General features: G+C 35.2%; 1 long non-coding RNA gene across 1 annotated transcript in view; it reads right to left on the bottom strand.

Moving 5' to 3' along the window:
• Window positions 1-634: 634 nt before the first annotated feature.
• The window catches only part of LOC126933719 (uncharacterized), a 151694-nt gene continuing 138164 nt past the window's right edge, over window positions 635-14164 (bottom strand). Inside the window, exon 3 of the long non-coding RNA XR_007718716.1 lies at window positions 635-773. This is a non-coding gene — a long non-coding RNA (uncharacterized LOC126933719). The remainder of the gene's footprint in view (window positions 774-14164) is intronic.

The following is a 14164-nucleotide window of genomic DNA, read 5'->3' as shown; positions in this document are numbered from 1 at the left end:
ATCAAATACCTCAGTGATTGCTGAATCTCAAGATGAAAACCACCGATAAAAATAAACATTTTGTATTTCAGAATTAAGACCCAAACCTATATACTCACCTTGAGTAACCAATATTACTCACCTTAAGTAATCAATATTAATTAATGTATTCATTCCTTGTTAAATTAGTATTTGTTGATAAACTACTAGTTGCCAAGTAATCTCCAAAAGTGTGTGAAACAATTAGAAAAGAAAGATCAAATTGATAAACTGCATCATAGTTAAGTTTAATTCTACTGTGCAAGATGTCTCATCATTATAGATGTCAAAAATTAATGTATCGTTATGTTTTAGAACAAGAAATAACCCTCAAAAAAGTAAATAGGTGAAAGATTAAATAATAAGAAACTGTAGAATAGTGTAGCAAATAGGAAAAGTTTTTAAATATTATAATGTCATACATTGTTAGAAATGTAAAAATATATACACACAGATAAGAAGCTTCTAGGATTGATTAAATCTTTATTTCAAGAAAATAGTAGGCCGGGCGTGGTGACTCATGCCTGTAATCCCAACACTTTGGGAGGCCAAGGCGGGCAGATCATGAGGTCAGGAGTTCGAGACCAGCCTGACCAACGTGGTGAAATCTTGTCTCTACTAAAAGTACAAGAATTAGCTGTGTGTGGTGGCATGTGCCTGTAATCCCAGCTACTCAGGAGGCTGAGGTAGGAGAATTGCTTGAACCCCGGAGGTGGAGGTTGTAGAAGGCCAAGATCACTCCACTACACTCCAGCCTGGGTGACAAAAAAACACAGTATAAGTACAGTTGTTCTCAAGGAAAATCAGGCAATATACATATCCACATTTTAATAACATAGCCTTTGAAATAATTTCATTTTCAAAAATTATCTTACAAACTATTTGATATGCACAAATATACACAAAAAATCACGTTCATCTGACCATTATTTATAATGGTAAAAATAAAAAGCCACCTAGTAAATATTTTCAAGGGACTAGCTATGTGATGAGACTATTTGCAGGTATTCTCAAAATATAGCTAAGATTATGAGAACATTCTGGATGTAGAATGTAAAGTAAAATAAGGTATCAAAAACATTTTCACTATTGTTGTCATTCCTATATTTGTATATATATATATATTTTTAATTTATTTATTATTATTATACTTTAAGTTCTAGGGTACATGTGCACAACGTGCAGGTTTGTTACATATGTATACTTGTGCCATGTTGGTGTGCTGCACCCATCAACTCGTCAGCACCCATCAACTCGTCATTTACATCAGGTATAACTCCCAATGCAATCCCTCCCCCATCCCCCCTCCCCATGATAGGCCCCGGTGTGTGATGTTCCCCTTCCCGAGTCCAAGTGATCTCATTGTTCAGTTCCCACCTATGAGTGAGAACATGCGGTGTTTGGTTTTCTGTTCTTGTGATAGTTTGCTAAGAATGATGGTTTCCAGCTGCATCCATGTCCCTACAAAGGACACAAACTCATCCTTTTTGATGGCTGCATAGTATTCCGTGGTGTATATGTGCCACATTTTCTTAATCCAATCTGTCACTGATGGACATTTGGGTTGATTCCAAGTCTTTGCTATTGTGAATAGTGCCGCAATGCACACGTATGTTTATTGCGGCACTATTCACAATATATTTATATTTTAACAAGAAAAATTTTTAAACAGTGTTTTTAATTACTCCCACCCCCACCTTATATTAGGAATGTTCACTACATGATGATGTAATAGGGAGTTATTTTTATAATTAGTTTTTTTTTTTTTTCATTTTTTTTTTTTTTTTTTACTTCAGTAGGTTTTTTGGGAACAGGTAGTTTGTGGTTACATGAATAAGTTCTTTAGTGTACACTATACCCAATGTGTAGTCTTCTATCCTTTCCCACCAGTCACCATTTTCCCCCAAGTCCCCAAAGTCCAATGTATCATTCTTATGCCTTTGAGTCCTCACAGCTTAGCTTCCACATGTGAATGAAAACATATGACACTTGTTTTCCATTTCTGAATTACCTCACTTAGAATAGTAGTCTCCAATTTCATCCAGGTTGCTGTAAATGACATTATTTCACTCCTTTTTATGACTGAGTAGTATTCCATGATATATATCTATATCACATTTTCTTCATCCACTCGTTGATTGATGGGCATTTTAACTGGTTTCATACCTTTGCAATTGCAAATTATGCTGTTATAAACATGTGTGTGCAAGCATCTTTTTTGTATAATGACTTCTTTTCATCTGGGTAGATACCTAGTAGTGGGATTACTGGAAGAAATGGTAGATTTACTTTTAGTTCTTCAAGGAATCTTCACGCTCTTTTCCACAGTGGTTGTACTAGTTTACATTCCCACCAACAGTGTAAAAGTGTACCATTTTCACTTCATCCACACCAACATCTTTTTTTTTTTTTTTTAATTTTTTTACTATGGCCTTTCTTGCAGAAGCGAGGTGGTATCACACTGTGATTTGGATTTGCATTTCCCTGATAATTAGTGATGAGCTTTTTTCTATGTGCTTCTTAGCTATTTGTATATCTTCTTTTGAGAATTATCTATTCATGTCCTTAGCCCACTTCTTGATGGGATTTTTTTTTTTTTTTTTTTTTTTTTTTTTTGCTGGTTTGTTTGATTTCCTTGTAGATTCTGGATATTAGTCCTTTGTTGGATGTGTAAATTGTGAAGATTTTCTCTCACTCTATGGGTTGTCTGTTAACTCTGTTCATTATTTTTGTTTTACTTTTTTGTTTAATTCAGTCCCATCTATTTATGTTTGCTTTTGTTCCATTTGCTTTTGAGTTCTTGATCATGAAGTCTTTGCTGAAGCCAATGTATACAAGAGTTTTTCCAATGTTATCTTCTAGAATCTTTATGGTTTCAGGTGTTAGATTTATGTCTTTGATCCATCTTGAGTTGAGTTTTGTATAAGGTGAGAAATGAGGATCCAATTTCTTTCTTCTACTTGTGGCTTGCCAATTATCCCAGTACCATTTGTTGAACATGGTGTTTTTTCCCCACTTTACATTTTTGTTTACTTTGTCAAAGATCAGTTGGCTGTAAGTATTTGGGTTTATTTCTGGGTTCTCTATTCTGTTCCATTTGTCTATGTGCTTATTTTTATACCAGTACCATACTGTTTTGGTGACTATGGTCTTATAGTATAGTTTCATGTCAGGTAATCGATGCCTTCAGATATATTTATATATATTTTTGGCTATGTGGGCTCTTTTTTGGTTCCATATGAATTATAGGATTGTTTTTTCTAATTCTGTGATGAATGATGGTGGCATGTTGATGGGAACTGCATTGAATTTATAGATTGCTTTTGGCGGTGTGGTCATTTTCACAATATTGATTCTACCCATCCATGAGCATGGGGTGTGTGTTTGTTTGTTTGTGTTGTCTATGATTTCTTTCAGCAGCGTTTTGTAGTTTGTGCAGGTAGAGGTCTTGCACATCCTTGGTTAGATATATTCGTAAGTATTTTTTTTTTTTTTTTTTTGCAGCCATTGCGTTCTTGATTTGACTCTCAGCTTGGTCACTGTTGGTGTATAGCAGAGCTACTGATTTATGCACATTAATTTTGTATCCTGAAAGTTCAATGAATTCATTTACCAGTTTTTTTAATAGCTACATTTTATTGTCATCTCTGCTAAATTTATATTTTTGTATATTTTTAAAGCAGCAGCATACTTAGTTAAGAAGTTCAAAAGCATAAATCAGTCCTGGAGGTCTAAAGGAATTTTTAGCTGTGGCAATACATATTTGTTTGGTTACCAAAGAGATACTTTATTGAATACTGCCTTTTAAAGGTAGTGACAAGATTTTGCCTACCTTCCAAGACGTTAAATTAAGGGTTCAGGTTTTAAGAAAACTTATTATTCATTCTACAACTTCCCCTAACAAAGGTATTATCTACTATCTTTCTGTCTATCCTTCACCTACTGATCTGTTCATAAATTTATATTGATGAAAATAGAAATGGTTAAAACCAAATCTGCTTTGACAATAACGTGTTAGAAGATGATTAAGAAGTTCAACCCATGATTGTGTATGCTTTATTATACAAAAGTTAAGCACACAGCAAACAACCTGGCATGTGACAAACAGTTAAAGTGTTTGTGAAATAAGTGGATGCACTAAACCTACTAAGGAATTTTCTAGGAATCTTCACGTGACAACATACATGGGAAGCAGTTATGTCACTCAGAATCTTTTTAGTTTTTCTTTCCAAGGTCACCATTTCTAAAGCTTCTGACCAGAAAGCCCCACTTCCTTGTTGCTATGGAACGTTATCTCGCAACTGGGATTTTTTAGATAATTGTTATTTTTCAGAAGGCATTAATTATTGCCCAATTTAAAAATTCTAACATCACACTTTAAGTAGTTTAGGTACTATCACTCACATCAGAACCTCAGGTTACCTGAAAATACAACTTCGTTTCTTTCTGACAATCTAGATCTTTCAAAAATACAATGTTATCAAGTGAAAGCCAAACAGGACATTAAGACTCTTGATACTACTTGACAAAGAGGGTTCTGCATCTTGAGGCGTCATTTTTTTTAATGAATTCTTTGGTGTGCTGTAGTTAATATGATATTGTATGTAAACATATACATAATATATTCATACAGAGAATACAGTAATGTTAAATATAACACAAGGTAATTTTATTTTATGTGCTTTGTGGCCTTTATTTCACGTATATGTTTGTAAGGAGAAAGATCACAGAAACTGAAACCCCAGAATCAGTTATTGCATTCAGGATTCCAAAAACTGAAAATGAAATATCAAGTTCCTACCACCAAATAAGAGCATTCCATAAATGGAAGGCAAATAATCCCTTTCAATTGCCTAATTTAAGATAGGTTCTTTGGGGAGAAGAATATTGCAAATAGAAATGTAGTGTTGAAAAAAAGCATTTTATTTTCTGGATCTATTTGCTTTCTGATAAGTAGAACAAGGATTTCATAGCACTGGAAAGTGTGAAAAGCTTATATAGACATTAATAATACCATAATTTTATTTTTAATTGAAAAAAAGTTTAGAATATGCACTTTTAGACATATATAATGTCTTTATAGGTCATCAATTCAAAGCTTCATTTTCATCTATTAGGAAATGATGCCTGGAACAATGAAGCTCATCTCTGACTGCATAGCCAACCAGTGACTATGACAGTACTAAAGCTAAAATCTACATTTTAACCAGTGTTCCTGCCACGGCACAAAAAAACTACATTTTTGACTCAGTGCTTCTACTGCCACATTAAACTCCTACATTATGAAGGAAAGAAATATTTGGTTGAATGAAGCACGTTACGATAAAAATGAAGAGATTGAAGGAAAATTGATACAGTGTTGCAAGATAGTGGCAGAACTTGGAATCAGAAACAGCAGGGTGATACTCCTGTACTTTATTTTCTCACAGCCTGATACTTAAAAATACCATTTTAACTACAGCACACCAAATGTCCATTTAAAAAATTACAACTCAGTTATACATATGCAAGGTTTACTCTAAAACTAATAACAGCCAACGTTTTTGAAAGGCTGCTATGAAATAAGTGGATGATAAATGCAATAAATGTGTTAAAGGAAAAACTACAAATTAAATTTAGCAGAGTGTATTTGAGCAAATAAATAGTTTATGAACAAGGCACTGCCCTGAACCAGTATTTAGAAAGCCCCACCCAGCAATGTGTACAGGCAGTATTTATCCACAGGGGGAAAAGAAAAGTAACATAAATAGCCTGATTGGTTATAGCTTGACGTTTGCCTTATTTGGACATGTCTGAGCAATTTGCAGCCTGTGATTGGCTGAAAGCGTGGGTGTTATGATTGGCCGTGACCCAGTTACTTGTTACAAGAATATACTTTCAAGTTAGGTGAGGTCGTAGTTTTATTTTTCTGGATTTGTTTTTCTAGTAGAATTCTCCTTTTATTTTGTATGTATGTATTTATTTTTTTGAAGACAGCATTTAATAAAATTTAAGTAATGCCTAAGTGCTTGAGCTCTGCTGGTTTACTAATACATTTTTTAAATTATACTTTAAGTTCAGGAGCACATGTGCAGAATATGCAGTTTTGTTACATAGGTATACATGAGCCATGGTGGTGTGCTGCATCCTCAACCCATCACCCGCATTAGGTATTTCTCCTAATAGTATCCCTACCCCAGCCCCCCACCCCCTGACAGCCCCCGGTGTTTGATGTTCCCTTCCCTATGTCCATGTGTTCTCATTGTTCAACTCCCACTATGAATGAGAACAAGCAGTGTTTGGTTTTCTGTTCTTGTGATAGTTTGCTGAGATTGATGGTTTCCAGCTTCATCCATGTCCCTGCAAAGGGACATCCCTTTTTATGGCTGTATAATATTTCATGGTGTATATGTGCCACATTTTCTTTATCCAGTCTATTATTGATGAACATTTGGGCTGATTCCAAGTCTTTTCTATTGTGAATAGTGCCGCAATAAACATACATGTGCACGTGTCTTTATAGTAGAATGATTTCTAATCCTTTACGTATAAACCCAGTAATGAGAATGCTGTGACAAATGGTATTTCTAGTTCTAGATCCTTGAGGAATCACCACACTGTCTTCCACAATGGTTGGACTAATTTACACACCCATCCCTACTTCTCCATATCATCCCTACTTCTCCATATCATCTCCAGCATCTCTTGTTTCCTGACTTTTTATTGATCACCATTCTAACTGGCATGAGATGGTATCTCATTGTGGTTCTGATTTGCATTTCTCTAATGACCAGTGATGATGATGAGCATTTTTTCATATTTTTGTTGACTGCATAAATGTCTTCTTTTGAGAAGTGTCTGTTCATATCCTTTGCCCACTCTTTGATGGGGTTGTTTTTTCTTGTAAATTTGTTTAAGTTCTTTGTAGATTCTGGATAGTAGCCCTTTGTCAGATGGATATATTGCGAAAATTTTCTAGCATTCTGTAGGTTGCCTATTCACTCTGATGATAGTTTGTCTTGCTGTGCAGAAGCTCTTTAGTTTAATTAGATCCCATTTGTCAATTTTTGTTTTTGTTGCCATTGCTTTTCGTGTTTTAGTCATGAAGTCCTTGCTCATGCCTATGTCCTGAATATGTAGCCATGAGGAAATATACTTATTATTACCGTCTCTAGCTTAAGTAATGCTAAAGGAGAAAATATGATTATAAGTATTTGTAAGTATTTTGGTATGATGACAGTTGTTTTTGAATGTCTTCTCTGCCTAGCTGTAGCTAATCAAAAAAAGCTAAATCTTATCATTTAAATAGGTGACCTTAGTTATATAGGATGGCACTTAGCTTAATAATTTCAATTTTCTTCATTCATTCTACTAAATTGCTCCAACTGTAATATTGCTACACTGTACTTTACATGAGGAGCAATATTATAGCATTCAAAACAAATATTTACCCTGTTTTATCTTTCATGGATTTTTCAAAAAGAATACAACTTATTAACAAGTAGTCAAACAAACGCAAAATGCAAATGCTTTTTTTCATCATGATTTTTAAGTATGTTCTGGCTCCTAAGGCAATTTTGCCTACTGAAATTTTCATTCCAACCTAAGGTATTTGGTAGAAAGATGCTTAACACTTACTTCTGAGTGGCATTAGTTCAATTGCCCAGTTTGTAGGAGACAACCAAAGCTAACCTTTATTATCATGTTTTACTGTTTATAAAATGCTTCATGTATGGCCCTATTTGATTCCAGGATCTTAAATCCCATTTCACAGAAAAGAGGCAGTGACAAAAATTTATCTGTGCATATAATTAATTAGTGAGAGAACAGGGACTTGAGTCTGTGTTTTCTAAACTCAGTCTCCTGTTTTTGTATTAGTCAGTCCACTTCACCCTGCAGTCTCACAGCCTATGCCCTTGTCATAAAACTCCTTTGCCTGACTACGTGTACTGTGTATGTATGTAAAGAAGCTGGTATCAAATCCTCCCATTATGAGCATGGTAAAAATCCCAACGCTTTCAAATGTTCACTGTTCATAAACATTCATTAATTGGAAACAAGTACCAAAACATGCTGGATTTTATTAGGCTCTGAAGTATAAAGAGGAGAGAGAATTTAGATGCATGAAGAAAACTGCCCTTCTGAAAATGCTACAAGTAACTGCAATTCCTTAGACAGTAACACTTTCTAGGTTTATCTACATGGAACTCTACAATCCCAGAATGAACATATTCCTATAAAATGAAGTATCCTAAAAGCAAAGAAAAAGAGGAAAAAGGTTCTGGCACTGGTGGGTTGGTTATAACTCTAAAGAAGGTGCAGTTGACCTAGAGAAAACTTTGATATGGAAAATAGCTCAGATTTATCCCAATGCCTCTCACAATTAGCTCTTTTACTAAATGAGCCTATTTATCTCAATATTTCCAAGATAATTATTTGTGGCTCAGTGATAAATAGCAAGGCACCATCTGCACATAAAATCTTTTTATGTTCTGATTCTCTTGTTATTGTATCTTGATGCTAATACTATTCTTAAGGCCATGTATGCACTGGTAAAGAAGTAGGTGCATACTTCTTGTGGACTTTTGGTTAAATTTACAACACTAAAAGTGTATTTCCTAATTTTACCTTTTGTGGGAAATTCATCTTCTGGGAAAATTAACAAAAAGTAAGGATCTGTGGTCCACTACAAGTAGCAGCTCCAGTTTACTTGTACTGGGGTTGTATAGAAAATTTAGATAGCATAGACAGTTAAATGATTTAGATGGAAGAATACTGAAGATGTATCTTATAGGTAACTTTTTTTGTATAATTGTATAGTAGTTTCAAGTAATTTTGAATTGCATGACACTGACTGTCAGGGAAAAGAAAACGCATGAATGCGATAAACTGTTTTCATGTTATTTATGACCAAATGCGGAATTTAATTCATTATGATATTGCACCAAAATGACTCAGTGAATTGATAACCATAGTGTATTTTATTTCTTATTATGAGAGAGGAACAATATATTTCATGCTAAATTTTGTTAATACTGCGCTCAAATGTGTGATCAGTATAATTCATATCCTTCTATGGGGCAATGGCTTTCACCATAGGGCTGAGGGTACATACATTGTAATAAACGTTGTATACATTTGTTGAAGTATCTGAATTTCCATTTCACAAAAATATACAGATGTGCAGATGCATTGATCGACTTGTTAAAGTTTTGTTGTTGTTGTTTTATGTCTCTATTGACTTTTCTTTTCTCTCATGCTTAAAAGTTACTATTCTACACATTTATAGAATGGGAGGCCATACTCCAGTATTTATTATCTCCTGTTCCTTATTTCTTTGTGTGGGTATCTGCTAAATGGGAACAGTGTGAGCATTATCTTCATAAACTTTCTTTTTATGTGCCATTAGGCTTCAGCATCATTCATGCATTAATTAATTCATTCATTTATTTTTTTAAAAAAAAAATATATATATATATGGAATATCAGGTAAAATTCTAAGATTTTGTATTCCAATCCCTGATTACCAGACAGCATCTCTGGACCTGCCCAAGGCCTGGGGGAACTAAATACCGTGAAGGAAAGGAAACAAACCTGGCTGGTTTCACTACCTGCTCATCGTAGAGCCCTGGGACCCTGAGTGAATCTAGTAGTGGTTGGAGAGGGCCTTGAGTGAGACCCAGTGCTGTGCTGACCCAGTTAGGTCTGACCCAGAGCAGTCCTAGGGGTGCTTACATCACCATACCTCCAGTTCTGGGCAGCTTAATGCAGAAAGGAAGACTCTTTTTGTTTGGAGAAAGCAAGGGAAAAGAAGAAGAGTCTCTGCTTGGTAATCCAGAGCATACTTCTGGATCTTATCCGAGGCTACCAAGGTGGAACCTCTATAAGTCTGCATAAATCACAGTGTTATTAGGCCGGGGTCCAAGCTCCTTCAAATACCTGGAAAGTCTTCTCAAGAAGGAAGGGCACAAACAAGTCCAGACTGTGAAGAATAGAATAAATAACAATTCAATGCCCAGACACCTTCAAAACATCTACAAGTATTAAGATTATCTAGGAAAACATAACCTCAGCAATGAAACTAGATAAAGTACCAGAGATCAAGCCAGGAGAAACATAGATAGGTGATTTTTTTTTTTCAAACAGATAATTTAAAATAGTTGTGCTGAGGAAACTCAAAGAAATTCAAGATAACTCAGAGAAGGAGTTCAGAATTCTCTCACATAAATTAAACAAAGAGATTGAGATAATTTAAAAAAATCAAACAGAAATGCTAGAATTGAAAAATGTAACTGACATGTTGAAGAATGCATCAGAGTCTCTTAATAGTAGAACTGCACAAGCAGAAGAAAGAACCAGTGAGCTAGAAGATAGGCTATTTAAAAATACACAGTCAGAGAAGACTAAAGAATAAAAGAGTAACATTGATGCATGCCTACTAGATCTAGGAAATAGTCTTTAAAGGGCAAACATAAGAGTTATTAGCTGTAAAGAGGAGGTAGAGAAAGATGTAGGGGTAGAAAGTTTATTCAAAGGGATAATAACAGAGAGTTTATTTTTATTTATTTTGATAGAGCCTCACTCTTTTTGTTGTTGCTTATTTGCTTTTTTTGTTTGTTTTGTTTTGTTTTTGTTTTTGTTTTAGACAGAGCCTCACTGTGTCACCCTGCCGAGGCTGGAGTGCAATGGTGCAATCTTGGCTCACTGCCACTTCCATGTCTCAGATTCAAGCAATTGTCATGCCTCAGCCTCCAGAGTAGCTAAGACTATAGGCATGTGCCATTGCACCAGGCTAATATTTGTAATTTTAATAGAGACAGGATTTCGCCATATTAGCCAGGCTGGTCTTGAACTCCTAGCCTCAAGCGATCCACTCACCTTGGCCTCCCAAAGTGCTGGGATTACAGGTGTGAGCCACTGTGCGCAGCCAGAACTTTCAAACCTGGAGAAAAATATCAGCATTCAAGTACAAGAAGGTTATAGAACACCAGATTTAACCCCCCAAAAAACTACATCAAGGCATTTAATAATCAAACTCCCAAAGGTCAAGGAATTAAAAAGGGTCCTAAAAGCAGCAAGAGAAAATAAACAAGTAACATACAAAGGAGCTCCAATACATCTGGCAGCAAACTTCAGTGGAAACCTTAAAGGCCAGGTGAGAGTGGCATGACATATTTAAAGTGCTGAAAGAAAAAGTCCTTTATCCTAGAAGAATATATACAGTGAAAATATCTTTCAAGCATGAAAAAGAAATAAAGACCTTCCCAGACAAACAGAAGCCGAAGGATTTTATAAACACCTGATCTGTCCTACAAGAAATGCTAAGGCAGTTCTTTCATCTGAAAGGAAAGAATTTTAGTAACAAGAAGATATCATTTGAAGTTACAAAACTCACAGGTAATTGAAAGCACACAAAAAAATACAGAATATTTTAAGACTGTAATTGCAGTGTGTGAACTCCTGTTTCCTTAAGTGGAAAGACTAAATGGTGAACTAATTAAAAAATGACTACAACCACTTTTCAAAACATAGACATTACAATAAGACATAAAGAGAAGCTGAGAAACTACAAAATATTAAAAGCAGAGAGATGAAGATAAAGTGCAGAGTTTTTATTAGTTTTCTTTGTATTCATTTCTTTGCTTACACAATCAGTGTTAAATTGTCATCAGTTTCAAATAATGCGTTGTAAGATTATTTTTGCAATTCTCATGCCTACCTCAAATTGAAGAACATAATGGATAAAAAATAAAGAGCAAATAATTAAATTATATCACCACAGAAAATCACCTTCACTAAAAGTAAGACAGGAAGGATTGAAAAAAAAAAAAAAGAGAACACACACACACACACACACACACACACACACCCCCAAAAAAAAAAAAAACAAAAACAAACAAACCGGAAAACCAATTAGGAAATGGCAGGAATAAGTAAATCCCTACTTATCAATAATAACATTAAATGTAAATGGACTACACTTTCAAATAAAAACAAAAGAGTCACTAAATGGATGAAACAAAAAAGATGCAATGATCACCTGCCTATGAGAAACAATCCATCTATAAAGATACAAAAAGAATGAAAATAAAGGAATAGAAAAATGCATTATATGACAATGGAAACAGAAAAAAGCAGGAGTAGCTATATTTATATCAGACAAAATAGACTTCAAGACAAAAACTGTAAGAAGAGACATTATATCATTTATATAATAATAAAAGAATTAAGCCAAAGGATATAACAATTATAAATATATATGCACCTGACACTGGAGCATTCAGATATATAAAGCAAATATTGTTATAACCAAAGAGAGAGATTGACTCCAATACAGTAATAGATGGAGACTTCAACAGCTCACTTTCATTATTTAACAGATTATCTAGACAGAATATCAACTAGGAAACATCAGACTTAATCTACTCTATACAACAAATGTACCTAATAGATGTTTATCAAACATTTTAATCTATGGCTGCAGAATATATATTCGTCTCCACAGCACACAGATCAGTCTCAAAAATAGACCATATGTTAGGTCAAAAACAGGTCTTAAAAGCTGTATATGACTGACACAGAGCTAAAATCACACTGAATGGGGAAAACTTGAAAGCCTTTCCTCTAAAATGTAGAACATCACAAAGAAGTCCTCTTTCACCACCATCATATGACAGTGCTAGAAGTCCTTGTTAGAGCAATCAGAGAAGAGAAAGAAATAAAGGGCATCCAAATTGGAAAGGAAAAAGACATATTAGCCTTTTCTTGCAGATGATATGATCTTATATTTGAAAACACCTAGAGACTCCACACACACACAAAACAAACCTATTTGAACTGATAAACAAATTCAGTAAAGTTGCACAACACAAAATCAACATACAAAAATCAGTAGCATTTCTGAATGGCAACAACAAACACCCTGAAAAAAAAAAACCTAGAAGATAATCTCATTTACAGTAACTACAAATAAATTTAAATATCAAGAAATTAAATGAAGTGAAAGATCTCTACAATGAAAACTATATAACACTGATAAAAGAAATTGAAGACACCAGAAAATGAAAAGCTATTCCAGGTTCATGAATTGGAAGAATAAATATTATTAAAATGCTCATACTGCCCAAAGCAATCTACAGCTTTATTGCAAAACTTATCAGAGTACCAATGACATTCTTCAGAGAAAAAAATTCTAAAATTTATGTGAAACCATAAAAAAAACAGAATAGCAAAGCTATCCTAAGCAAAAAGAACAAAACTGGAGGAATCACATTAACTGACTTCAAATTATACTACAGACATATAGTAAGCAAAACAGCAAGCTGCTATCATAAAAAAACAGACACATAGACCAATGGAACAGAATAGAGAATCCAGAAACCAATCAACACACATACAGTGAACTCATTTTTGACAAAGATGCCAATAACATCCACTGGTAAAGAGACAGTCTCTTCAGTAAATAGTACTGAGAAAACTGGAGATTTATATGCAGAAGAAGGAAACAAGACTCTATCTCTTGCCATATACAAAACCAAATCTAAATGGATTAAAGACTGATTTAGATTTGGATTTCATACTGTTCTCACACAGTATGAAACTGTGTCTGGAATTGGTGGATTCCTGGTCTCACTGACTTCAAGAATGAAGCCGCGGACCCTTGTGGTGAGTGTTACAGTTCTTAAAGATGGTGTGTCCAGAGTTTGTTCCTTCAGATGTTCAGACGTGTCTGGAGTTTCTTCCTTCTAGTGGGTTGTGGTCTTGCTGACTTCAGGAGTGAAGCTGCAGACCTTTGCAGTGAGTGTTACAGTTCATAAAGGTGGCACATCCGAGTTGTTTGTTCCTCCTGTCCAGAGCTGTTCTTCCCTCCCGGTGGGTTCCATAACACAGGGCCACACCTCAGTGGCTTGAAGCAGCAGGAAGTAACTAGAGCGGTCATCAGCCAAATTCCCAACAGCAGTTGGGGTGTCCTGTTTAGAGGGGGGATTGAGAGGTGACAACATGCTAGAAGCCCTCACTCACTCTCAGCACCTCCTCGGTCTCAGCTCTGCTCTGGCCATGCTCGAGGGCTCCTTCAGCCCATTGCTGCGCTGTGGGGGCCCCTCTCTGGGGCTGGTCAAGGCCAGAGCTGGCTCCCTCTGCTCACAGGGAGGTGTGGAGGGAGAGG

The sequence above is a fragment of the Macaca thibetana genome, chromosome 13 (genome assembly GCF_024542745.1).
Source record: "Macaca thibetana thibetana isolate TM-01 chromosome 13, ASM2454274v1, whole genome shotgun sequence".
NCBI lineage: Eukaryota > Metazoa > Chordata > Mammalia > Primates > Cercopithecidae > Macaca > Macaca thibetana.
Note: the sequence above shows the minus strand (reverse complement) of the source record. Positions and strands in the feature narration are given on the sequence as shown.